Source organism: Schistocerca americana, chromosome 6 (genome assembly GCF_021461395.2).
Source record: "Schistocerca americana isolate TAMUIC-IGC-003095 chromosome 6, iqSchAmer2.1, whole genome shotgun sequence".
Taxonomy (NCBI): Eukaryota; Metazoa; Arthropoda; class Insecta; order Orthoptera; family Acrididae; genus Schistocerca; species Schistocerca americana.
Genome location: NC_060124.1, coordinates 164,433,478 through 164,461,234, shown reverse-complemented (window position 1 = coordinate 164,461,234; position 27,757 = coordinate 164,433,478). Strand labels below are relative to the sequence as shown.

At 41.5% G+C, this 27,757-nt stretch overlaps 1 long non-coding RNA gene across 1 annotated transcript in view; it reads left to right on the top strand.

Annotated features, from left to right (window-relative positions):
• LOC124619843 overlaps positions 1–27,757 on the top strand; it is a 101,422-nt gene that overhangs the window by 7,095 nt on the left and 66,570 nt on the right. The window lies entirely within an intron of this gene.

The window sequence follows — 27,757 nt, the reverse complement described above, 5'->3', positions numbered from 1 at the left end:
ACCCCAGGTCAAGGGAGACTTACCGGACAATTAATTCTCATCTGACTAGGGGTTGTGGGCAACTTTCCTGAATTTTTCCCATTTTCTAAACCTCACCAGCCCTTGTCCTTCACCCCTCTTCCTTCTCCTTCAACCCTACTGCCAGAAGACGGAGCCACTGGCTCCAAAAGCTTGCAAATTTCAGTACCTCTTTATATGTGTGTTTTCCTGCTGCCATTTGGTGAGTAGATTTTTTTATCTATCCAATTACATTATATATTTTCACTAATTGATTATGTTCAAGAACAAATTAGTTAATTATAAGTTTTAAGCTCCTCTGCAAAAATCGTTCCTGAAGGAAAACTTCTGATGTGGGTTAAGGTTATTTTTAGTGCAAAAAGAGGTGTACAATGCTAGGATCAAAATTTTTGATCAATTATCAGGTGATATAAAGTATCTGACAGCAGAGTTAAATTTAAAAACAAATTGAAAAATTTCTCCATGACAGTTTATTTAGTTCACAAAAGAATTTCTATTTTTGTAATGTATAAAGTGTGATAGGTAGCAGCTACTAACTCAGAACTATATTTTTAAAAAAATGTAAACATCACCATATAACCATATTTAGAAATTAATTTGTTTTCATTAGATAAACTACAAATTAAACTTACTGACCCACAGAGGTTGGACCGTCTCAAGCAACATGATCTGCTGTTAGCTAACCCCCATCACAATGTGCCTCAAACGAGGGGCTGCCACCCTTATTTGCAAATTTTTCTCCATCTGTGACATCAGACAGTTCAGTTTTCAGAACATCCATAACTGATCTACTTTTAGTAGCTCCATATCTCCAACAATGACTAACACCTGTACTCACTCACAGTAACTCTTCTAAGAATTTTAGGATGTACTTTTTGACTCGATACCATATTTTTACTGGTGGACTACTTTGTTTCTCCCACCCTTGAGAGATAGGGACAAGTCCATTCTTATTTTGCTAAAGGGTGTCTTTTTCCCTCAAACTGTTTTATACTCTGTAACTGTTCCTACACCAACCTTCTAGAAAGTTCAAGGTGACTCTTTTGCAACTTCCTAGGACCTGGCTTTTGCCCACTATTAGCTGCCTGGCTACTCCCACTAATTGTTCCACATCACCTTGCGCAACAGTGGTTTGACATGAATGCTACATGCCTCACTGAATTCTGCTGCTCTACTTGATTAAAATTACCTAAGACTCAAACTGGCCATTGGACTTAGATGTGGACTGTGTCAATAAACTACAAAACCACAGCTAACTATCATGCGGGGGATGCGGGTTCAATTCTTGGTACTGCCAGGGATGTTTCCTTGGTGGGAGGACTGGAACATGGTGCACTTGACCTCATGAGGCCAGCTGAGGAGCTACTTAAATAAGTAGTATCAGTTACAAAGTTAAAAAACCTGACAATGATCAGGAGAGCAGTCTGCTTACCACATGCCCCTCCATACCGCATCCAACAACACCATCGACAGAGGATGACACAATGATTGGTTGGGCCCAATTGGCCTGTCTGTGGCCACAACACAGAACTTAACTTTACTGTGTTTGGCTTTTCAGCCAATTATTACTATCCGACATTTGCTATTGACATAGACTGAAACCCTCAGTCCAGACTTAAAAAATGCAGAATCGAAGAAAATTTTAAAACCCCCAAAATATGAGAAAAAAACACCTGTAATTGGCATATATGATTAAAAATGGCAGTCTTCTCCAATACTTTGTATAAAATTGTCTAAATGAAGGAAATTAAATGTACAACACAATGTTTATACAATAATTTGTGACAATGAATTTCATCAGTTATTTAAAAAATCACAGATTTGTGATAGCAAGTAGAAATGTGTCAAAAAATTAAAGTTTGTATCTGGGCACAAGATACCAAGCTATATTCTGACATGATACAAATTATTCATTCAAAACACACAGTTTTGAGAGATTATCCTTTGTGCTCACCCAGAAAAAAGCAAAACTTGATGAACATGTTGAATTAAACCCAAAACATCACAGCAGCTAAGTGATTAAACCGTAAGCAAAATTTCAGACATCTGTTTAATGGCAAAGTTTGTTACCATTTCTGTTATTGTTTAATGCTTATCTTACGATCTGCACTTCATAAGTTCACCACTGTTAAAGTGTTAAGAGAAACAGAGATGTGAAAAAATGAGTTTACTTCCCCAATTAATGTTACAAGCTTATTAGAAGTTGGCTCGCTGAATTTGTGCACACTGTGTAAAATGTATATTTGAAAGAAAGCTCAGGTGCTACAGTTTTGCTTCATGCCCTCTATCACTGCTGCCAATCTTTACAATCTACAGTGTGTGGTGTAAAGTATATATGTGTATATTTGAGTAGTGTATGTAGTTGTTGCAACTGTATAGTGTCAGATTTGAACACAAAAGTCTTTAAAATGTGCTATCGCAGAACTCTTGTCCTATTTCCCTGGAACATCTCTGTTATAGCACATCATTGGCAATCAAAGTACATTTTCAGCACTTCAAGAAATGCTTTCACCCTTGCCTGCACTCATGTCACTGAAGAGCCACTCTCCCTCTCCATACATCGAGCAGGCGAGTTCATTTTATGTATGTTAGTGTGGTGTAGTGGCTGTGCTAGCTACTGGGTTACTTAACAAGTCACCAGACAATAAGAGTTCACTAGTCAGAAATGGATGACGTTTCCTCGATTACAACTGAACATATTCTTCAAGACTCTGTGTTTGAATATAAAAGGTTGCGATTGATGTTGTTGCCGAATATAGTACATCAGAAATACAGGGTGTTTCAAAAAGGACTTTACAAATTTGGAAATTCATATAAATTAATTCATAGTACTTACAGAAGTGAGTGTAGCGTCAATTTGTATAAAAATCATCAAGTTTTGTCTTGCGTAGTTCGCTAGTGCTGAATTGTAGCATTAGGAGCGCCAGTGGCAGTTGCATTAGAGATGGCTGCCTCCACTGGACCCAAGCATGCTAGCTGTGCGTTTTGGTTTGAAGAATCGAAGTCAGCGAGAAGAGTTCTCTGTAATTTCCGTACCAAGTACACTAAAGATCCTCCTAGTAGGCCTACAATTTATGAGCGATATAAATGTTTTGTGGAAACATGGTGCTCAGTAAGACATGGGAAATCATCAGGTCATCCAAGCACATCAGACGACATCGTTGAGTGAGTGAGGTAACACTTTGTCAACAGTCCTACAAAATTGACCTGGTGTGCATCTCGCGAACTGCAAATCTCACATACAACTGTTTGGCGGGTGGTGAGAAACAGTTTCCGTTTAAAACCATGCAGATTGACAGTCATACAAGTAATAAAAATTGCTCACAAGAACTTCAGTGTGCATACGTTAATTGATTACTTGACGATGAGCATTTTTTGGACAAAATCATCTTTTCTGACTTTTCACATAAATGGCAAGGTTAACACACATAACTGTAGGATTTGGGGCAGTGAAAATCCACATCAAATATTGCAACATGTTTGTGATAGCCCTAAGCTGAACATGTTTTGCACATTGAGCAACAGCAAAGTGTACAGCCCCTCTTTTTCTGCGAGAGAATCATCAACGGGATAGTATACCTGGATATGTTCCAACAATTTTTGATACCACAGATCGATGAGGATGACAAAGAGCAAAATGTTTACTTCATGCAAGATAGTGCACCGCCCCACTACCTGGCTGATATCTGGGATTTTCTCATTGACCACTTTCCAGTTCAATGGATTGGCTGTGATGCGCCAATTGTGTGGCCCCACATTCCCCATAACTGACACCACTCGATTTTTTAAATGGGAATCCATCAAGGATATTGTGTTTGTACCTCCTGTGCCAGCTTCTCTACCTGAACTTAGAGTAAGATTTTATGCTGCCACTGAGCAAGCTACACCAGCAGTGCTACAGCAAGTTTGAGAAGAAATTTACTTCCGATGGGATGTGCGCAGGACAACAAACGGGAGCCACATACAACAACTTTAGTTTAACACTTTCGCCGCGGCTGACACTTGTAAGCGTCACCAGAAGCCATGAGCCAGTACGGCTGACACTTATAAGCGTCACAACATGTCATGAGCCAGTGCGGCTGCGCTTATAAGCGTCCGCGCTCACTGTCGGATTACTCAGTCTAGTTGCAGTGTTTAAGCTAGCATCAAAGTGTATAAACTTTTGTTTTGTGTGGGCAGTTATCGAACGTATATTGTTCGTAATGGCGGCTAATGGACCAACACCTGGACCTTACAATGTGGAAAGGAGCAGGAAAAGTGTTAAATTGACAGAGGAACAATTACTTAGTGTACTAGATGACACCGATCTTCTGCGTAGTGAGGACAAGGCATACCACGGAGATTGTCATTTAGAGGCTGCAGAAGAATTGTAGTGTGCTGATAACGTGGAAGCACAGCTTTCTAATATGTTTCGTGACAGTCCCCAATCTGACGATACGGATCACGATGATTGTGTGGAAATCGACGACGGAAAAGAGCCCGACCTGTCACACGGAGATAATCCAGGTGAGACCTGGCGTAAAGAACCACATAATATGAAGTGTCACCCATTTACGAAGGAAGAAGTTTTGCAAATTCATCCTGCTGGCATTTCTCCTATGGATTTCTTCAGATTATTGGTAACAGATGAATTATTGCAACATGTAGTTAACAAAATGAACGATAACGCAGTCCGTATTGCAGAGCAAAAATACAAAAGAGGGATCTAGGATCTGTAAATGGAAACCTCTAAGTATAGGCGAATTACTAGTTTTCCTGGGTGTTTCGTTACATAAGGGTAACGTTAAATATCCGTGATTACTAGTTTTCCTGGGTGTTTTGTTACACAAGGGTAACGTTAAATATCCGCGATTACAAGACTACTGGAAGAAAGAACCGCTGTTTGAGAATAGAGGAATAGCGATGAGTATAAGCAGAGACCTGTATTTGATCATATTACGCTCTCTGCATTTTACAAATTTCCACTTCCAGGAAAACCGAAACCAGACGATCGTTTATATAAGATACGACCTATATTGATGAAAGGAGAAAATATAAAAAATGCGGTAAATGAAGCAGGCAAAAAGGAATACAAACGTCTCAAAAATGAGATCGACAGGAAGTGCAAAATGGCTAAGCAGGGATGGCTAGAGGACAAATGTAAGGATGTAGAGGCTTGTCTCACTAGGGGTAAGATAGATACTGCCTACAGGAAAATTAAAGAGACCTTTGGAGAAAAGAGAGCCACTTGTATGAATATTAAGAGCTCAGATGGAAACCCAGTTCTAAGCAAAGAAGGGAAAGCAGAAAGGTGGAAGGAGTGTATAGAGGGTCTATACAAGGGCGATGCTCGTGAGGACAATATTATGGAAATGGTAGAGGGTGTAGATGAAGATGAAATGGGAGATATGATACTGCGTGAAGAGTTTGACAGAGCACTGAAAGATCTTAGTCAAAACAAGGCCCCGGGAGTAGACAACATTCCATTAGAACTACTGATGGCCTTGGGAGAGCCGGTCATGACAAAAAACTACCATCTGGTGAGCAAGATGTATGAGACACACGAAATACCCTCAGACTTCAAGAAGAATATAATAATTCAAATCCCAAAGAAAGCAGGTGTTGACAGACGTGAAAATTACTGAACTATCAGTTTAATAAATCATGGGTGCAAAATACTAACACAAATTCTTTACAGACAAATGGAAAAACTAGTAGAAGCCGACCTCAGGGAAGATCAGTTTGGATTCCGTAGAAATATTGGAACACGTGAGGCAATACTGACCCTACGACTTATCTTAGAAGCTAGATTAAGGAAAGGCAAACCTACGTTCCTAGCATTTGTAGACTTAGAGAAAGCTTTTGACAATGTTGACTGGAATACTCTCTTTCAAATTCTGTAGGTGGCAGGGGTAAAATACAGGGAGCGAAAGGCTATTTACTATTTGTGCAGAAACCAGATGGCAATTATAAGAGTCGAGGGACATCAAAGGGAAGCAGTGGTTGGGAAGGGAGTGAGACAGGGATGTAGCCTCTCCTCGGTGTTGTTCAATCTGTATATTGAGCAAGCAGTAAAGGAAACAAACGAAAAATTCAGAGTAGGTATTAAAATCCATGGAGAAGAAATAAAAACTTTGAGGTTCGCCGATGACATTGTAATTCTGTCAGAGACAGCAAAGGACTTGGATGAGCAGTTGAACGGAATGGATAGTGTCTTGAAAGGAGGATATAAGATGAACATCAACAAAAGCAAAACAAAGATAATGGAATGTAGTCAAATTAAGTCGGGTGATGCTGAGGGAATTAGATTAGGAAATGAGACACTTAAAGTAGTAAAGGAGTTTTGCTATTTGGGGAGCAAAGTAACTGATGATGGTCGAAGTAGAGAGGATATAAAATGTAGACTGGCAATGGCAAGAAAAGCATTTCTGAAGAAGAGAAATTTGTTAACATCAAGTATAGATTTAAGTGTCAGGAAGTCGTTTCTGAAAGTATTTGTATGGAGTGTAGCCATGTATGGAAGTGAAACATGGACTATAAGTAATTTGGACAAGAAGACAATAGAAGCTTTCGAAATGTGGTGCTACAGAAGAATGCTGAAGATTAGATGGGTAGATCACATAACTAATGGGGAAGTATTGAAAAGGATTGGGGAGAAGAGAAGTTTGTGGCACAACTTGACTAGAAGAAGGGATCGGTTGGTAGGACATGTTCTGAGGCATCAAGGGATCACCAGTTTAGTATTGGAGGGCAGCGTGGAGGGTAATAATCGTAGAGGGAGACCAAGAGACGAATACACTAAGCAGATTCAGAAGGATGTAGGCTGCAGTACGTACTGGGAGATGAAGCAGCTTGGACAGGATAGAGTAGCATTAAGAGCTGCATCAAACCAGTCTCAGGACTGAAGACCACAACAACAACAACATATTGGATTATTTTAACACGAGAATGTCTCAAGTGTATTACCCGGGAAGAGATTTATCATTAGATGAATCAATGATTCTTTGGACGGGAAGATTGTCATTTAGACAATACATAAAAAACATACGTAATAAATATGGCATTAATTATATATAAAAACAAAGATGAGGTGACTTACCGAACGAAAGCACTGGCAGGTCGATAGACACACAAACAAACACAAACATACACACAAAATTCAAGCTTTCGCAACAAACTGTTGCCTCATCAGGAAAGAGGGAAGGAGAGGGGAAGACGAAAGGAAGTGGGTTTTAAGGGAGAGGGTAAGGAGTCATTCCAATCCCGGGAGCGGAAAGACTTACCTTAGGGGGAAAAAAGGACAGTTATACACTCGCACACACGCACATATCCATCCACGGATCCATCCATGGATATGTGCGTGTGTGCGAGTGTATACCTGTCCTTTTTTCCCCCTAAGGTAAGTCTTTCCGCTCCCGGGATTGGAATGACTCCTTACCCTCTCCCTTTAAACCCACTTCCTTTCGTCTTCCCCTCTCCTTCCCTCTTTCCTGATGAGGCAACAGTTTGTTGCGAAAGCTTGAATTTTGTGTGTATGTTTGTGTTTGTGTGTCTATCAACCTGCCAGCGCTTTCGTTCGGTAAGTCACCTCATCTTTGTTTTTATATATAATTTTTCCCACGTGGAATGTTTCCTTCTATTATATTGATATCAAATATGGCATTAAGATGTACATGCTCAACAATCCAGACGGTTTCATCAATAAGTGGACTGTGTACATGGGAAGTATTGGACATATGGGGGGAAAAGGTCGTTTTACATTTGATGGCAGAAAAGCTGCATATTGGTCATCACATTTACTTGGAAAATTATTATAACAGTTTTCATTTAGCTACAACTCTGTTGAACCTAAAAACTCTTTCCACAGGCACTCTGAAATTAAACAGGAAATATACCCCCGAAGATATTGTATAGGCAAAACTTGAGAGAGGAGAGACAATTGCGCGGCATTCTAATGGAGTTATGATTGGAAAATGGAAGGATCGGCAAGAGGTTTCCCACATTTCCACAGAACATCTAAATGTTATGGAGCGTGTGATGAATGCGCTCCAGCAAATAGTCATGAAACCTTTGCCTATTATTAGGTACAATGCGTGTATGTCTGGGACTGATAAACAAGATCAGATGTTATCGTATTATTTATGTGAATGAAAGACTATCCGCTGGCCGAAAAAACTATTCTTTCATGTCATTGACATGCTAGTTTTCAATTCTCTATATCTGTACAACAAATACTTAGGAAATAAAATTACGTTGTACGATTACAGAATGAACATTATAAAGGGTTTCCTTACTCTAATGGATGTTCCATGAAATGTGAGCAAGAAACATCACAAACAAATGCACGTTGTGCAAAAGCTGGAAGCTACTGCAGGGACGAAGCAAGTTATGAGGAAGCGGTGTAAGAAGTGCGCGGAACAAGGCAAGCACACTGATACATTCTTTTGACATTGCATGGTTACTTTTTATGACTTGAAGGCTTAGAATTTTTTTCGCGAGTACTCAGAAAATGAGGTTTTCTTTTGTGTTAAGTCGACTTATTTCTTATTGCGCTGTAAAGCGTTCACTTCAGTTTTTTGTGAAAGAATTTGTTGTGCTAAATTTGTTTTAATAGCACCGCAATTGAAGTGATGGGGGACATGAGAGAAGCATCCACATAGAGTGTGTTTTGGTTACAAATTTTTACACATCCGGGCGACCTCTGGGCGTCTATGATAAATGTAGACGGCTAATTCTCTCATACCAGGAGCAAACATGCTACTAAATTGACGACCTCTATCAGAGTCAATCTTAAAAATGCGCATTTGAAGTAAATGTAATTTCAAATGAATCCAGTTTCCTTTATCCTTTTTTTCCTTCTTAAGAATTTGCGTTTTGGATCTAAATTTTTCCTGAATGAAGTGGATTTGTTGCTTGTTTGAATTGTATTTTTTGTTACATTATCAACAAATCACGAACATTTGAATGACACTAGTGACCCCTATAGGTGTCAGACATCAAACAGACTTTAAAACATGACTACAATACAGTTGAAGCTTATTTGAAGTAATGCATCTAAGGTGTCGTCATTAAGTCAGTATAGAACATGATCCTACAGATCTTACAAGGTCTTGACGTCAGCCTGTAGCTCAGGTGTGCTTAGAAGCGCCGGCTCCGAGCGGTTTCAGAGTGTTACTGGCCCGCACTCGCACGTTGCTGGGCCGCACTGGAGAGTTGCGCACCTGCACCGATGCCGCAGCGAAAGTGTTAAGTTAAAAAAACTTGATGTGTTCCCCTACAAAATAACGCTAAACTCAGCTCTATATCTTCTTTCAATAAATTTATATGAATTTTTGAAGTTGTAAAGTCCTTTTTGAAACTGCTTGTACGTACAAAAAGATGAGACTTAGTTATATGTGGCACAAAGAAAGGTGGTGGCTGAGCCCCTTCATCACATATTGGCTTGATCTGGAACACTTCGCATTGATCTCCTTGTTTTTCCATTACTGCTGCAACATAGCAGTAGTTGTACCATAACTGCGCAGTGAAGTTACATATTGCAAGTTGTTTTGGGCAACACCAATCGTGGATTATATCAGATTTCCTCTCTCATGTTTCCCCTCTCCACAATGACCTAAAAGTTTCCCTTAACTCTGCCACCACTCATGGTGTGAAACATCTTCTTTTGGACACTTATAACTCATTCAGTCACATTAAATGTCAATAGGAAGAAAACAGGACGAACTCAAGTGAGACGTCAAGTAAGAAGTTAAAATCAAGGTAGACCCTGCTAGAAAGAAATGTAAAATCGGGGAATTTTTATCATTGATCTTATGGGTTTTTCACGGGGGCTGTGAATTTATGGTGTAGAATCGCAAAAGAAGGAAAATCAAAGATCATAAAATCGAAGAACGTAAAATCGAAGTTCCACTGTATTTGCCTTATTCTACCATATGATTCACAGTAAAGTGTTACTGTAAATAGATTTCCATGTGGGTAGCGAGCAAGGGAAGAGTGATTGTCCGTATGCCTATATATACATCATAATCTCTCTGTGAAAGAATTCTAAGTACAGATTGGCCCTACATGCAAAAAAAAACACAAGTCAAACCAACTCCCTGGTATGCACTGCCCTGCCAGGGTTAAAGTCCTGACTCAAAGTGTTAATGAAAAATTGCAAGTATCCACAGAAGCCAAAAAAGTAAAAGACCTAGGTGGCCCATCTGGCTAAATCACCACCCAGAATGAAACAGATGTTGCCTCTTCGAATACTTCCAGCACCCAACCCAGAGGCCAATGTGGTTACCCTATTTATAGCCAACACCTTGGTTTCTCCTTAACTGCTACAAGCAGCTGGAGTTGTCATTCACCAGTCTGGATTACAACTTTTTATCCTTATTTGATGTCTTAAAATAAAGACACCAAAAGGTGTGCATCAAGACACTGGTTCAAATGATGTGTCATAGTAAATTTTAGAATGAATTATGTTATCTGCAGTGGTAATTAAAATGAAACAATTTTCACATACTTAGGACTCTGTTTAGTTTTAGTGAACTTTGCCTTCAAAATGTACTGCATGCATAATGCACCATGATGAATAAATTTTAACACTCAAACAAATGTTACATATAATTAAAAACTATGTAGGAAAGCTAATCCAGTGGCAATAGAGAGTTTTTTAAACCTCGTTAAGGAACGTGAGTGACAGGATGTTTATAGTGCCGATAACATAGATGACAGATGTAATGGTTTCCTTAACACATTTCTCATGCTCTTTGAGAGTTGCTTTCAATTATATGTTCTAAACTGGGTACTACTAGTAAAAGGCAGCTTGGGTGGCTGACTAATGGGATAAGGATACCATGTAGAAAAGTGGGAATTATGTCAAAATGTTAGAATTAGTCACAATCAAGCTACAACAGCCCATTACAAGCAGTATTGTAAGGTGCTTAGAAACATTATTAGGAAGGCAATGAGTAAGTGGTACGCAAATGGAATAGCTAGTTCACAGGATAGAATTAAAACCATATGGTCAGTTGTGAAGGAAGTGTCTGTTCAGCAGCACAAGGTTGACAGTATAAAGTCAGTTCGTAGTAAAAATATTGCTCTTACTGATAAGTCACGTATATGTACAGTATATAACAATCATTTCTGAGCATTTTTGGTGAATTAAATGAAAACTTAGTTTCTACAAGGAATCAAATAACACTCTTGGAAATTGCATATCCGAGGTTGACATCTGAAATACTCCTCTGTGATGCTGACAAGGGGAGATTGAGTCAATAATTTAATCATTGAAGACTAAGGACTCTCATGGATATGATGATGGAGTGTCTAGCAGCATATTAAAGTACTGTGCTGCACATGTTAGCTCTGTACTTAACCATATTTGTAATTTTACCTTTAAGAATGGTCAGTTTCATGGACGATTAAAGTACTCAGTAGGAAACCTGCTTTATAAAAAGGGATAACAAGGGGATAAAATTGCGTGAGCTTTTGATTAAGCTCCTCTTGGCTGTTGTCAAGTAGTATGACTGCCAGTGGGCTGCTGGTATCCAGCTTATATACATTAGCTGCCAGCTGTGACATCCTGGTGTTCACCTCATCACCCTATATGGGCATATGTTGACTAGGTGTTCAATGTGCCCACTTTAACTTCGTGATCGCTGCATCCCCCAAACATGCAGAGCTGCAGGCCACTGACTGTGTTAAGGCTGATATTGGTGATTTTTGTTTTGAAGGCTTCTTTAATTATACAGTCCCAGAAACTGTTAGTGAATGCCACGACAGAGGTTTCATCAGATTTGAGCTGGTGACCGTTTCCTGAACAATTTTCAGCTACAGAACACCAAAACAAGCAAGCTTCTTTTCCTGCTCCTCATCAATGTTCTTATTGGGATTCTTGTTGAGATTACATCCAGGGATCTGTAAGATCTCTTGCGAGTGTGGCTAGTCTTATATCAGACCAACAGCATATACCATAGAACAAGTCAGGAAGGAACATGAGAAGTTTTATCTACCCTGAGAAATCTGCTTTAGCTGAGTTTTATTTAGAAAAGAGTCACGAGAACAGATTTGACGAAACATCTTTTGTGACTTGCACAAACAATTTTGGGACTAAGCAGTTAAAGATGCCTTCAAAATAAAAGTGCATTGATCATGTAACTGATAACACACTTAATAGAGATGACAGCCAGCAGCTCAGCATGGTGTGGGATCCAGCAATCATGAAGTTAAAGTGGACACATCGAATGCTGAGTCAACGTATACCCAAACTGAAGTATCCTCTGTAAGAAGGAATGATCAAAGACACTTCAAAGTAATAACTTTATTAACAAAATTAATCTCAGTTATAATGTCCTTGGATGAATATCCATATAACTACATACAACAGAAATGTCCTCCTGTGAAGTTGCCTGTGATTGCCTACATGGTAAACCCTAGAGTCATAGTAAGTGGCTTCGTGAAGACCTGGGACATTACTGGGCTTGTGCTGCCGGCATGTGATGTCTGACGTGCTGCTGGTATAGACTATGACAACCTGGGCTGGGTCTGCTGGTATGGAACACTGAGATTTAACTCCAACCACCAACTTGTAGTACTGTGACTGGACTGCTGATGGACAGACCTGCTGGTACTGCTAACTTTAGGCATAGGATGTAATCGACTTTGCACGGTCCAGTGATGACCTAAATAGTGGCACATGTGACCTGGCGCACCAAAATAATGCCCTGCTGGCACTACTCCCTGCTGTGACTGGCACATTGCCTGTTGGTGAGGTTGGCACCCCCAGACATTTTGGAGGCGATGCGTAAGTCTTTGGTAAACAGCCCAGACCATACAAGGAAAATAAGCACATCAAAAAAAGTTTTGCATCACCCCAGTTCGCAGAACTCCTGAAGGTAGACATTGACTGTGGGTATTGTATCACAGACACAGTCCCTTTGATTGTTCAGAGATGTAACTAAACCTGCCCAAAGATGTAAACAACCATGCATGAGCAGTCCCTATTAGATGGAGGGGGTCCGACAGCCAATCAGTTCCAGTCATTCCACCATGCGTTACATGGCTCATGTTGTCTGTAGTGCAACCATGCCTAGACAGTCAACACCATAGTTTGATTGTGTTCGCATTGTTACTTTGTGTCAGGAAGGGCTCTCAACAAGGGAAGTGTCCAGGTGTCTCAAAGTGAACCAAAGTGGTGGTGTTCAGACATGGAGGAGATACAGAGAGACAGGAACTGCCAATGACACGCCTTGCTCAGGCTGCCCAAGGTCTACTACTGCAGTGGATGACATCTACCTGCGGATTATGGCTCAGAGGAACAATGACGGCAATGTGACCATGTTGAATAATGCTTTTTGTACAGCCACAGGACGTCATGTTACGACCCAAACTGTGCAAATAGGCTGCACAATGTGCAACTTCACTCCCGACGTCCATGGCAAGATCCATCTTTGCAACCACAACACCATGCAGCACAGCGCAGATGGGCTCAACAACATGCCAAATAGACCACTCAGGAGTGGCATCACATTCTCTTCATCAGTGAATGCCGCATATGCCTTCAACCAGACAATTGTCGGAGAAGTGTTTGGAGGCAACCTGGTCAGGCTTAACACCTTAGACACACTGTCCAGTGAGTGCAGCAAGGTGGAGGTTCCCTGCTGTTTTGGGGTGGCATTATGTGGGGCTGATGTGTGCTGCTGGTCGTCATGGAAGGCACCGTAAAGGCCGTATGATACGTGAGTGCCATCCTCTGACCGATAGTGCAACCATATCGGCAGCATATTGGTGAGGCATTTGTCTTCATCGATGACAATTTGCACCCCCATCGTGCACATCTTGTGAATGATTTCCTTCAGGATAATGACATCACTCAAATAGAGTGGCCAGCATATTATCCAGGCATGAACTCCATCGAACATGCCAGGGATAGATTGAAAAGTGCTGTTTATGGACGACGTGACCGACCAACCCCTCTGAGGGATCTATGCCGAATAGCTGTTGAGGGGTGGAACAATCTGGACCAACAATGCCTTTATGAACTAGTGGATAGTATGCCACAATGAATACAGGCACGCATCACTGCAGGAGGATGTGCTACTGGGTGTTAGAGGTATCGGTGTGTGCAGCAATCAGGATCATCACCTCTTAAGTCTCACTGCATGGTAGTACAACAAAGGGCAGAAATGATGTTTATGTTGGCCTCTATTCCAATTTTCTGTACAGGTTCTGGAACTCTCAGAACCAAGGTGATGCAAAACTTTTTTTGTTGTGTGTATCTTTGTTTTGATGAGACCCGTTTATGCAAGTCCACCTGGTTGGGAGGGGGGGGGGGGAGGGGGAGGGGGCAGCTGCCCACATGGCTTCCATGGTGTGCAGAGGAAATGACAATCAGGTGGATACAACACATGTATGACGATGCATCAAGCACCACTGATGTCACAGCTGGTAGCTAGTACTAACAGCAAGCTGACAGTCGTGCCACTTGACAATGACCAAGGGGAGCTTGGTCAAAAGCTTGTGAAGTTCAATCACTTGATGCAGCTAGAGGCTCGAGAACTTTTTATTCAATGTTACCGCCATGAGACTGAGTACTATTACATTTGAAACGTGTTGCCAAGCTTTGCACCACTTTCAAACCGTGTAAGTAGCTGGCTGGAAATTACTGCAGCTTTTTTCAGATAGTACTTCATTATAGATAACTCCACCATCTGCAAAAACTCTGCAGTTACTATTAATATTATCTACTGGTTTTGTAATATACAATGTGAATGACAAATATCTTGACACACTTCCACAGGGCACATGTTAAGTTGCTTCTAGTTCTATCAGTGTCTCTCCGTGTGAAATAAAATGCTGCATCCTTTCTACTAACAAATCTCAACCAACTGACAAATTTTATTTGATATCCCATATAATCATATTTTTGTCAATAATCAGTGGTGTGATGTTGAATGCAATGCTTTTCTGACATGAACAAAAAGTGCATCAGCCTAGTTGCCTTGATCCACAGCTTTCAGGATGTCATACGTGAAATGTAGAATTTGGGTTTTACATTGTCAATGTTTTCGGAATTCATGGTGCTTAGCCTGTAGTAGATCATTCTGTTCAAAATGCCTCATTGTATTTGAGCTCAGAATATGTTCTACACTTCTGCAGCAGATGGATGTGTTATAACTTCAAGTTGAACAAATATATTTCAAGGAAGACGCAATACATGAACGTCACAGATCAAGTAAACAGAGTAAGACGTGTGTATACTTTAACAGTCAAATCGTAACTGAGTCTGAGTCTAGTGGCCGCTGGCTGGCTGGCCACTTAGGTGGCGCTGCTGCTGCATGGCTGGCAGACAGCGCCGCATGTAGAGGACACGCGTAACTGTGCGGCAGCACTTTGAAAGATCAGCGAGTCACTACACTTTTCCCCCCTTTGAAGTTTTTACACAAGTCTTGATGGAGGTGGCCTGTAGATTGCTAACGTCCATAGGTGTTGTTTGACTGGCCATAAAGTCTCGAGGAGAAGGCTTCCTGTATGGACAGAAGTGTCCCCGATGATAACCGGGTCGAGATGACAGGAGACGTGGGGGTCGAATCTCCTGGGGTCCCGTGCACCAATCTGCCCATTGCGGCAAGTCCGGTTGTTATAACAGGAGACATGGGCGATGTGTCCGCATCTGTAGGAGAAGGAGGCGAGTAGAGTTGCTGCGACAGATGATGGTCATCTGGTTCCTGCATGAGCACATCTCCTTGTGCCATCAGTTCTTGTGCTGGCACCGATATGATGGTGAGAGGACTGCGTTGTGAGTAATGAGAGATTCCAGGATCCCGAGCATCAGGTAGAGCCGAAGGTGGTGTAGCAGCATCCGGAACAGGCGTTGCCGGCACAAGAGGCCGAAGCGGGTCCGAATGATGCACTGCAACACCCGTGTCCGTCTGGATTTCATACAGGCGTTGGCCACGGTGTCGTAAGATGCGGCCAGGACTCCATTTTGGCCACCTGCCATATCCCCGTACCCATACAAGGTTGTCGGCAGTGAACCGGCCAAGTGAAGGCACCCGCGGCCGTGAGGTGGAAGGCCACAGAAGATGAAGTAGCGTGCGGGGCTGTCGGCCATGTAAGAGCTCAGCCGGGCTGTGGTCGCCCATGGGGGTGAAACGGTAAGAAGCCAGAAATTGGAGAAGCACATCATCAGCAGCAGAAGAAGTCAGGAGATTCCTCATCTGAGCCTTAAATGTGCGGACCAGTCGTTCAGCCTCACCGTTTAACTGTGGATGAAACGGAGGGCCTGATGCCGTGATGGGCACAAAAATCCGCAAAATTGGAAGAGGCAAATTGCGGACCATTATCAGTAACAAGAGTAGAGGGAAGGCCTTCCAAAGAGAAAATGCGAGCTAAAGCATTGGTGGTTGCTGCGGTGGTAGGCGACGTGCAATGGATGATGAAAGGAAAGTTAGAGTAGGCGTCAATAACGAGAACCCAATAAGTACCTAAAAAAGGTCCCGCGAAGTCAGCATGAATATGCTCCCAGGGCTTCTCAGGCGAAGGCCACGGTGACGAAGATGACTTCAGGGCGGCGGCCTGTGATGCACTAGGGGCCGCAGGCAGCAACCATGTGTGCGATTTCAGAGTTGATGCCGGGCCAGTACACATGACGGCGTGCCAGAGATTTTGTGCGAGAGACACTCCAGTGCCCTTGGTGAAGGAGGCGCAAGACCGAAGCATGCAAAGACGTATGTACCACAACACGCGGCGAAGCATTTTTGATGGAAAGGAGGATAACAGCATCCCTAGCCGTGAGGTGGTAATGCAAAGTGTAGTAGTTCCGCAACGGATCAGAAGTTTTAGCGGACGGACGATCTGGCCAACTCTTCTGAATACAGCGTAAAACCCGGGAGAGGGTAGGATCAGAACCCGTAGCAGCCGCCAGCCGGTCCCCGGTGATGGGTAACCCGTCCACAACCCGCTGCTTGCCAACATCCAGGTGGAAACACAAAAGTTCATCCCTATTGAAAGCCAGATCAGGACCCATGGGAAGGTGAGACAGTGCATCAGCATTCGCATGTTGAGCCGTTGGCCGGAAATGAATCTCATAATTGAAACGAGACAAGTAAAGAGCCCAACACTGGAGGCAGTGTGCAGCATTGTCGGGAAGTGATGTTGATGGATGAAACAAGGAAACAAGTGGTTTGTGATCCGTAACAAGATGAAATTTGGATCCATAGAGAAAAACACCAAACTTATGAAGAGCATAAATAATGGCCAAAGCTTTTTTTTCAATTTGAGAATACTTTTGTTGGGCATCCGTGAGCGTTTTGGAGGCATAAGCAATGGGTTGTTCAGAACCGTCAGAAAAACGGTGTGCAAGGACTGCACCGACCCTGTATTGAGAGGCGTCTGTGGCAAGAACAAGATGTTGGCCAGGTCGATAAGTAGCCAGGCACGGGGCCTGTTTCAGCATAGTCTTCAATTTCTGGAAAGCCGCATCACATGATGCGGACCAGTGAAAAGGCATGTTTTTATGCAACAGGTGATGCAACGGCTGAGCCACTGAAGCAGCATATGGTAAAAACTTGTGATAGTATGCTATTTTCCCCAAGAAGGCCTGCAGTTCTTTAACAGATGTAGGGCGAGGAAGGGAATCGATCACAGCAACCATTTGCCGAAGCGGACGAATACCATCCTGAGAGAGTTGAAACCCCAAGTACGTGATAGATGCCTGAAAAAATTTTGATTTCTGAAGATTACACTTAAGACTGGCAGTCTGTAGGGCATGAACAAGTATGCGGAGATTTTGAAGATGTTCGTCAGTGGTGGAGCCAGTGACAACAATGTCGTCCTGGTAATTTATACACCCAGGGACAGTGAGCAATAATTGTTCCAAGAATTGCTGAAAGAGAGCAGGGGTGCTGGCAACCCCGAATGGCAATTGTTGGTATTGATAGAGGCCGAAAGGCGTGTTAAGGACCAGAAACTGCTGGGAAGCAGCGTTGAGAGGAAGTTGATGATAAGCTGCTGACAGGCCAAGTTTAGAAAAATACTGGCCTCCAGCAAGTTTAGTGAACAATTCTTCAGGTCGAGGCATAGGGTAAGTGTCAATAAGGCATTGAGCATTTACAGTGGCTTTGAAATCGCCACAGAGACGAATATCACCATTTGGCTTAGCAACGACAACGACAGGAGAGGACTACTCACTGGAAGTGACAGGAAGCAAGACCCCTGAAGCAGTGAGATGATCCAGCTCCCGTTTGACCTGATCGCAAAGGGCCACAGGAATGGGGCGAGCCCGAAAAAACTTAGCCCGAGCAGTGGGTTTGAGCGTGATATGAGCCTAACCCAGGAGAAAAAAGGGTCGAAAATGTCGTCGACAAGGAATCCAATTGAGCATAAGGAATAGCATCAGAGATGATATTGACAGAGTCATCTATGGAGAACCCAAAAACGTGAAAGGCATCGAAACCAAATAGATTCTCCGCGTTACTATGCTCGACCACAAATACGGGAACAGTGCAAATGACAGATTTGTAAGAAGATACCTCAGCATCAAATTGTCCCAAGAGAGAAATCTTCTGTTTATTGTAAATCCGTAATTGCCTAGTGACAGGTGACAGGATTGGAGAACCCAACTGAAGATACGTCTGAGAATTGATGATAGTGGCAGCAGAACCAGTATCCACCTGCATGCGAACATCTCGACCAAGTATTTGGACAGTGAGGAATAACTTCCCTGAAAGGGAAGAAGTGCAATTGACAGACAACACAGAATCAGAATCAGCATCATGTTCATGAACATCATGTATGCGGTTGGATTTGCAAATGGATGACACATGACCCTTTTTTTTGCATTTGTGACACACGGCCCAACGTTGTGGACAATCTTCTCGTGAATGTTTTGTAAAACACCATGGACATGAAGGAAGTTGCCGTGGGTTTTGCTGCAGTTTCTTAGAGGTTTGTTTACGGTTAGGCCGAGGCTGCGTTTGGGAGCATACTGCGGCCACGTCGGCTGGCGGGGACCACACGCTTTGTCAACATCACACAAAGGTTGTATTTCCCTGACGTCGCCCCATGCCTCTATTTGCACTCCAGTGGCGCTAGAAATTTCAAAAGACTGAGCGATGGATAGGACTTCATCTAGAGGCGGATTTGCCAACTGAAGGGCATGTTGACGGACTTCTTTGTCAGGCGCCGATTGGATAATAGCATCCCATACCATGGAATCGGCGTAGGATTCTTTGTGAACGTCAGTAACAAATTGACACTTTCTACTGAGGCCGTGAAGTTCAGCAGCCCAAGTGCGATAGGATTGATTCGGTTGTTTTTGACAACGATAAAAGGCAACATGAGAGGCTACCACATGCATTTGCTTTTGAAAATAGACGGACAGAAGTGAGCACATGTCAGCAAAGGACAAAGACACAGGCTCTTTCAAAGGACCCAATTGCGACAACAACCAATACATTTGAGGTGAAATCCATGAAAGGAACAGAGACTTACATGTTTGTTCGTCTGCGACATGAAATTCCAAGAAGTGCTGTCGAAGACGTTTTTCGTAATCATACCAGTCTTCCACCATCTCGTCGTAAGGAGGAAAAGGAGGTAGAGACAACGACGAGAGATGCCCCGCATTTGATGCTGCGACGAAATCACGAATCGCATTTGCGAGAAGCATTTGCTGTTCTATGAGACCTTGCAATAGTTGCTCTAAAGTAGCCATGGAAACATGTGGGTCAACAATGGAAAATAAAAATCACTACCTCGTCACCAATTGTTACAACTTCAAGTTGAACAAATATATTTCAAGGAAGATGGAATACATGAAAGTCACAGATCAAGTAAACAGACTAAGATGTGTGTACACTTTAATAGTCAAATCATAACTGAGTCCGAGTCTAGCGGCCACTGGCTGGCCGGCCGCTTAGGTGGCCCTGCTGCTGCATGGCTGGCAGAAAGCGCCGCATGTAGAGGGTGCGCATAACTGAGCGGCGGCACTTTGAAAGATTGGCGAGTCACAAGAGGATGTCAGTGAGAGTGGATGATAGTTTTGCAGATCACTTCTGTTACCCATCTTGTAGATAGTTGGCTCTTGTGCTTTTTTCCCAATCAGTGGACACAGTTTTTTGTTCAAGGGTTCTACAGTATGGCTGGACGCTAATTTTGGTGCCACTGACTGCCTTTACACGTGACAAGTATTTATGTAGTTCTTTTTAGAGATCTTTTGATATGATTTTTCTGTGTTAGCTATTGGACGCTTCACACATTGCCTTCTCAATGGCATTTCATTCAGCATTTCTTTGTCTATAGCCATTTGCTGTGTTTCACACCTATTATGAAGTAGTTGTTGCTTCTTTAGAAATTTCTTAATAGTGCCTATAATTCTTTGAGGGTCCTTCCCCTCAAAAACTGTACAACTATGAATTATCTGTTGTAGGTAATTTTTAGTAAATGCATTAATAATGATTTGCAGGATGTCTTTTGCACCCACCACTAACAAAACTGTAATTATCGTAATCAATTGTTTAATGATTAAAGTTTCCCCCAGTGATGACACTATGATTGAGAAACATTCATACTAACAAACGGAGGTGTTCTCTAAGGTTTTCAGTTACAATTGGGGATGAGTCTGATGGTCTGCTGAAAAATCCAATCACAAGTTTATGCCTGTTCTTGATACGAGGTCTTGCCCAAACAATTTTGCATGAAACTCCAATTCTGTCTCAAAAAATACACCACCTATATTTCCTATTAGCTTATCCTTTTGATGTACACTTAAATTTACCACAAAAATCTGATTGTTATCAATGTCAGGTTTTTTCCAGTTTTCTATGCCCAGTATTACATGACATTCACTGTTTTTTTGAGCTACTTTAATTTTTGGGACTTTGGGGGAATTCATTGGCAGTTTATCATTAGGATTTTAATCATTTCATCTGTGAGAGCCATTTCTTTGGGTCTGACATTAATACTTCTAGGTCTCCTACAGCTATCATTTCTGTATTGGGTTGAGAATTCCACTAACAACACACACACACACACACACACACACACACACACACACACACACACACACACACACAGATTTAACCTTTGAACACTACGGTTCAGGCTTCTCCTCCTCAGCTCAGTGCTCCCAGATCAGGTCTGGATACAATGGTGCAGATTGTGAGCTGCTTTGAAATTCTGTAAACTAGGCTAATCTTCTCAACTCTCTGTCCAAGTATGACCTTGAACTTGAAGTGTGATATGACGTTTTTGTGAAGTGACATGTCTCACTCCCATGCTTACATGATGGCAAAAGATGTTCATGATGTTCAGTAGCGTGTGAATGTCAGATACTGTTACAGTATGTGCAAATGAGGTAGTATCTTGAACCCAACATATCTACAAGGCAAGACAGCGAGTGGTCTCTCCACTTGCTTTGTGGGGCCAGTTGTTCCTTGGTGTTGTGGTGGGTAGGTGTTTAAAAGACAAGGAGAAATAGAGAAGGCCATGGCTACAATGAATGCCATGAAAAATGACTGTTGGAGTGGCTTGTGTACAGAAGACATCTTGTCTTGACCTTATCCAAGCTACAGTAGCATTAGAAAGGTCTGCCAGCCCACACTGTATGCAAGATTGGATATTGAGACACAGTGTTTTTGTTAGAGAAAGTGTTAACACAGAAAGTTTAAAGTTCAGTTGTTTACATCATTCAAGTAGCTTGGAAGACAATTAACACTCTCTGTCAGCAACCATCCATGTACAAGGAGATGAAGTCCTGTGAAGACTGCTGTAACACAGTTGGATGGAACTGAACAGTAGAGCCACTTCAGCAAACATTAAGAATGGTAACCAAGAGAAATTTTACTACGTATATGTACTGACACTGAACATATGTGAGTTACAGATCATACACAGGAAATGTAACATTAATATCACACCTAAAATCATCTGTGTTGCATTTCAGAGCACAGATGATAGGCACGTTCATTCCATCGTGAGTCACAATCTGCAACTTGTTGCCTCAGTGGCTACCTGAACAGCCTCTTCAGCGGGTTGAACAGGGTAGCCTTCCGATCCCTTGTTGCCATTTCCCTTAGGGATACTATTATTTGTATTGAATTGCTGATGATTAACAGACCTTTCACCTTCAGCACTTTCTCTCCTATGACAAGGGTCACAGCAAGCTCTCTTACAGGTGAAGTGTGTTACACCAGCTCAGCTTCAGTGAAAGACAGTACCCCAAAATTATTGTTAGTGGGAATGGATGTGGTACCCTTAGTTCTCACAGTCAAGTGGCTGTTTGATGATAGATCCAGTACTTTGTGCGGTGGCCACACACTTCGGACATCGTAGTACCTACTGTATCAGCATCCCACTTTATGTCCAACCATCATGGGATGCCTGCATCACAGGGTGTATATTCACCAGGAAAACCTATATCATCTGAGTTGTCAAAACAAAGACTTACTGGCAGCCACAACACAACACACCACCAGGTCTCCACCAACAGCCACCAGGGACCGCTACCCATTCGCGGAGCCTGCAGAACAGCTTCAGCAGAGGTTGCAGCTAGCCTAGGAACTACTTTGCTATGTCAGGCATGTGATTGCAGATAGTTCCAACAGATAAATCTGCCAATGGGCTTTAGAAGGTGGCGCACTGCTGGCAAAAGGCAGTTCAATGCTCCACTCATAAAGATCCAGAGCTGCAGCCGTGGCCAGACGCTTCTTCGAGCTGGCCGATCTCTGGATATTGTAGAACTGTTTGTGTTCACTCCCTATAAAGAGTCGGATCTTTTTATCATTATTATTATTATTATGTGTTATTTTGTATTTGTGGCAACCCGCAGTTGGGATCGAGTCGATTGTTCTTTTGGTTATGGTATTATTGTTTTCGAACTTGTGTTTTGCATATTTCTATTCTGCTAGTGCAGATACTTCACTTTGTACAGAGGAGACAGTGTCCATTGGAGCAAAGAGTACTTGAGATATCTCTGGTATATTATTCTTGGTGTTTTGACCAAGACACCCAGTTGAAGTAGCTTCTGTTCACTTGATAACATTCAAAATGATTTACAGTTGCTTATGAACAGCGACTAACTCATCCTGTGCCCATGAATAGCATTCACGATGGAGTTGTATTTATCTGAACATTAAGCAATAAACTAAACTACACTCACTGAGACTGCTTTGATTTCAGTATTTATTACACTACAAGGATCACAAGATCCATTTAGTATCTGAATCACTAACATCCAAGAAAGGGGTTTATGTAAATAATGAGTGGGGAACATGGAATAAAATATGCAGATTCTTGAATGTAATATTCTGTGGCTTAGCTATTTATCCACAGTATTCTCTCTTCCATGAATGTTAGTTGAAAAAGGTATGCAGGAGAGCTTCTGTGTAGAAAGAAAAGTAGGAGAGAGGTACTTGGAGAAGTTGTGAGGGTGTATCGAAATCATGCCTGGATAATTGAGCCGGTAAGAACATTGTCTGAAAAATGCAATGTCCCTGTCTGAGTATCTAGCTGGTGTACAGTACCAACTGCCAAGAAGTGTCAAAACAGAACAACTCTGGGAGGAATTTTGTAAGGCAGACAGTGTAGATAGAAAATTTTACTTTTTCTTTGACATATTTCTACAACACTTTCAGTTTTTTCCCCTCCCCAAAAATAAACAAATGAAAATGAACAGAAGCAATTATAAGGAATAGTAACTCCTGGGATTAAAGTAGCTTGTCCTAGGAACATAGAGCTTTACCTAATTCAGAGAACAAGCTGTATTCAAAAGTTGAAACCCCATTGCCCCCGGTATTTTAAAATCCTCTAGCCTGTTAATAAAAAGCTAAACGCATGCACCATATATATAAAAAAAGAAGACACTCCAAGAATAAGCTAAAATGATGTGGAACATTGTCAAACAGTAAACAGACAAGACCAGCGATCCATATTCGATTGAATCCCCAGAAAATAGTTGTAGCACAAATGATGACACAATGAAATTATTGACCACCAAATGATTACTTCTTCATAATGGTTGCAAACATAGCACCCACTAAGAAACATTCAAATAGAGATGCATTAGATTTGCTTTGGCAGACACTGCATGAACTAGGAACAGACAGCAGTTCCAAAAACATAACTAATGATGTTATGAAGCTTATCAGACCCCTATAAAGTAGTAAATTTGATGGTTATGACAGTGTTTCTAATAGAATATTAAAATTTTGTGCTCAGTAATAGGACTAAACTTGCCCTGTTTTTGTCATAAACCAAAGACTAAGAGTCTGTTTCCTCACAGACAATATGCTGTACATCCAAATATAAAATTGGAAATAAACAAACTACTTTTAATTATGACAAGTTTCACTCCTTCCAGTATTTTCAAAAGTCTTTGAGATAGTGACTGTGATAGAGTCCTGACTCATTTTTCTAAGCAGAATTTATTAATTGCCTTGCAGTTTGGTTTATATAAAGATTCTCTACAGATGTAGCCAGACAAGATCCCACTAAATGTAGTCCTGGCCCAGCAAGAAAAAAAATATTGTGTTGATATATTCTGCGGACTTCCCAAAGCCTTATGTTGTATGTACCACATTATTCTACATGACAAACTAAAATTTTATCACATTAATGATATTTATCTTGCTTGGCTGGAGTGTTATCTTCACAACAGAAAGCAGAGGGTCTCACTGACAGATTGTATCATATATATGAAATTAACCTCAGAATGGGGAATGTAACATGTCCCATGGGGATCAACACTGGGTCCCCTCTTGTTCTCAACATACATAAATGATATTCCAATGACTTAAGGAAAAGGCACAAAAGCTTTATGTCTTCCGATGACAAGCATTTCCTAACTCAGCCTTACCCAATGCAGCTCATGCAACAGCCAGGTGAGCCTGCAACTGAAAACAATCTTTTGTGGCTTCCAGCAATGTCAAGGTGTTGCAAATTTATGAGCTTGAGTTAGAATACCTCAGCCATCGTTAAGTAATTAAATGTGGTTGCTGGCCTTGTCTTTATATAGCCATGGTACTGTCTAAGTTGATGCCAGTGATTAACCTAGTGCATTATTTTTGTCGTACATCTGCTGCGCCCACTTGAATTAAATTATGGCCTGGTTCCATGCTGTACTGAGATATAAGCTGCTGTATTGGAGTACTTAGTCCAAAAGAATAACAGGCTTGCCCTGCTGATTGCAGAAGCACCAGCCTGCAGGTAACACAAGAATAACACACAAAATCTCCCAGGTGAAAACACCAACACCAGGTTTCTTTTCATGAGCAACTTTGGCAGCTGCCGCTATGAATTGTAGCATCAGATTTGACTAAGGCAGTGCTGTCTTGCTTCTAGGAGGTGCGGTGAACATTGTGTTATTTGCTTCCTCCGTGTCACATGCTACAAATAGGACATACCATATCCATCTGCTTGAACGGTATTTAGGCAGCTGTCTGCCACAAAGCAGGCAGTTCCTACCAATTTCCTGCTGTTATACCAAACTGGGCATCACGCCTCAGCAGCCACAACAAGCTGCCAGCCATCAGCTATAAGCCTCAGCCTCTCCAACATTGGCCTCCATGGACACTGGGCATCAGGACTTGGTATCTGCTGGTGTTTATTGACTTGGTAACTATATTCAAGGACAGCCATCCTCATAGTGGGTTGGCTGGACTTAGACGTGTACTATTTAAATTCTGCAGTGATGGTCGTCCACTCTGGACATATTTACTTCAGGATTTTGTTTCTTTGTCACAAACTCCAAGAGACTAATATTCAGTGAGTATCAATCAAGAATATCAACTCATTGTGTTCAGTTTATCTTGCATTTTCCCATATCTATAGACCTTGTTGTGAATGATTTCTATTTTCCTTGTTACAGTAAATGGTCTTTGGTTTTATATCTATGTGAGAATCTTGTCTTATGTCTTGAGCCCATGTAAGTTCAGTACATAAGCTGCCATCTTTACTGAGGTTGTTATTTGCTGTTTTGATCTCTCTTGCTTCTTTTATTGTGTTGTCCCAGAAACTAAGAGGATGATGCCAGCAGCCACATGGTACTGAGTTACCACTTGCCATGGAGCACTCAACCAAAAGCACATGAATGTATAATCATAAGCATGACTGTAAATTAAAGAATATTTTTATTCAGTCATAGCACTGTGGGATTTTACAGTTGTACAGGCATTCAACAGGTCCACAGCAAGCAGTTTAAGTCTTAATCTCATATAGCAAATGTAACCTCCTAGCAATGGAAGTAAACATTAATGGTCAAAAACTAAAAGAAACTATGTTTGTGTGTGTGTGTGTGGGGGGGGGGGGGGGGGGGGGAAGTTCATAGGGGTCAAAATGAATCATGTGAAAGTCAGCCATTACATAAACTAATCACCAAGCTTGGTTTAGCATGTTTTGCTCTTAGAAGTAACCTTCATTGTGTTGAACTAAAGATGAGGATGTTAGTTTATTTAGCAATTTTTTTTCCATTGACTTATAAAATTATTTTGTGGTACAAAAGAAAATGGAATATTCATCCATCAGAAGTGAGCCATTAGAGTATTGTGTAAAGTAAATAACCAAATTACTTGCAGAAGTCTCCTTGAGGACCATCTAATTCTTTTGCTCACTTCCCAATACATTTCATCCTTAACAGTCTTAACTTCTTATAATAAAATCACTATCAGCAGAAGTGTGATTTGCACAGTCACAACAAAAGACTCAAATATAATTTCCAAGTAGACTTTGCCTTCTTCTCTATAGTCCTGAGTGGAGTTATGTATTCTGGTGCCAAGAAGTTCAACATACTCTCATTAAAGATAAAGCAAGAAAGTTGAAAACATACATCATTAGTGATTCCTCTAAATTTTCTAATTAATTAGTTTCAAGAACTGCACATTCTTTTTAGGTGCATGGCACGTTACAATGTTCATTGGATACCTGCATGGCAAGTTTTAGTGTATTGTCAACAGGCCCTAACTATTTTCGTTAAAACTGACAATGTAATCAAATTAAATTAGGGGGTAAACAGCAGCTGTTTGATGTGACAGATGGAGCAGCAGTTTTCCTGCTAGTGGTGTGGATTACATTTGGATTGTACAAACATGAGTAGTGTTACGCGGTGTGACAGTAGTTTATCATCTGCAAAATGTGCAGACCAAATTTCTAAGAGTTGGTTCTCTTTTTGTTATGGTTATCTTGACTCATTTCACATCACTAAAGATTCCTCTCTTTGATGGGATCAATGGAACATAATGAATGAATTAATCAATAACACAGATTGAAGCAGGGATGGTTGTCAAGCTGAAAAGATGGAGCATTGCACCACAGTTGAGGTATTTGCAGAACTGTGTCCAGAAAGTTCAGCGTCAACCACAGTGGAAATCTATATTGTCTCTATCCTTTGCAAACATCTGTCAAGCGCACTGTGAAGGGTACTTCACTTTGTACCACATATTAAAGTTCGTGCCCATTCCATTTGTGTATGGAGCATGAGAAGAATGATTGGTTAAATGCCTACATGAGTGCTGTGACCAATCTAATCTTGTCTTCGTTGTATGCACATAGGAGTTTGAAGTACAGGGTAATTATAATTAAAGTTCCAGTTTCAAAAAACTGTAAGAAAAGAACTGCTGTTCGGAATATTATTGAAGGAGGAGGAAATGTTCTGGAAACTAGATGGCACCTATAAGCGTCATAACATAAATATACTAAGCTACAAACGGCAGATGAGTTGCAGCATGACAGCTATGGTGTGAGTTACATATTAAACCAAGCATACTGTTCAGTGCGCAAGACC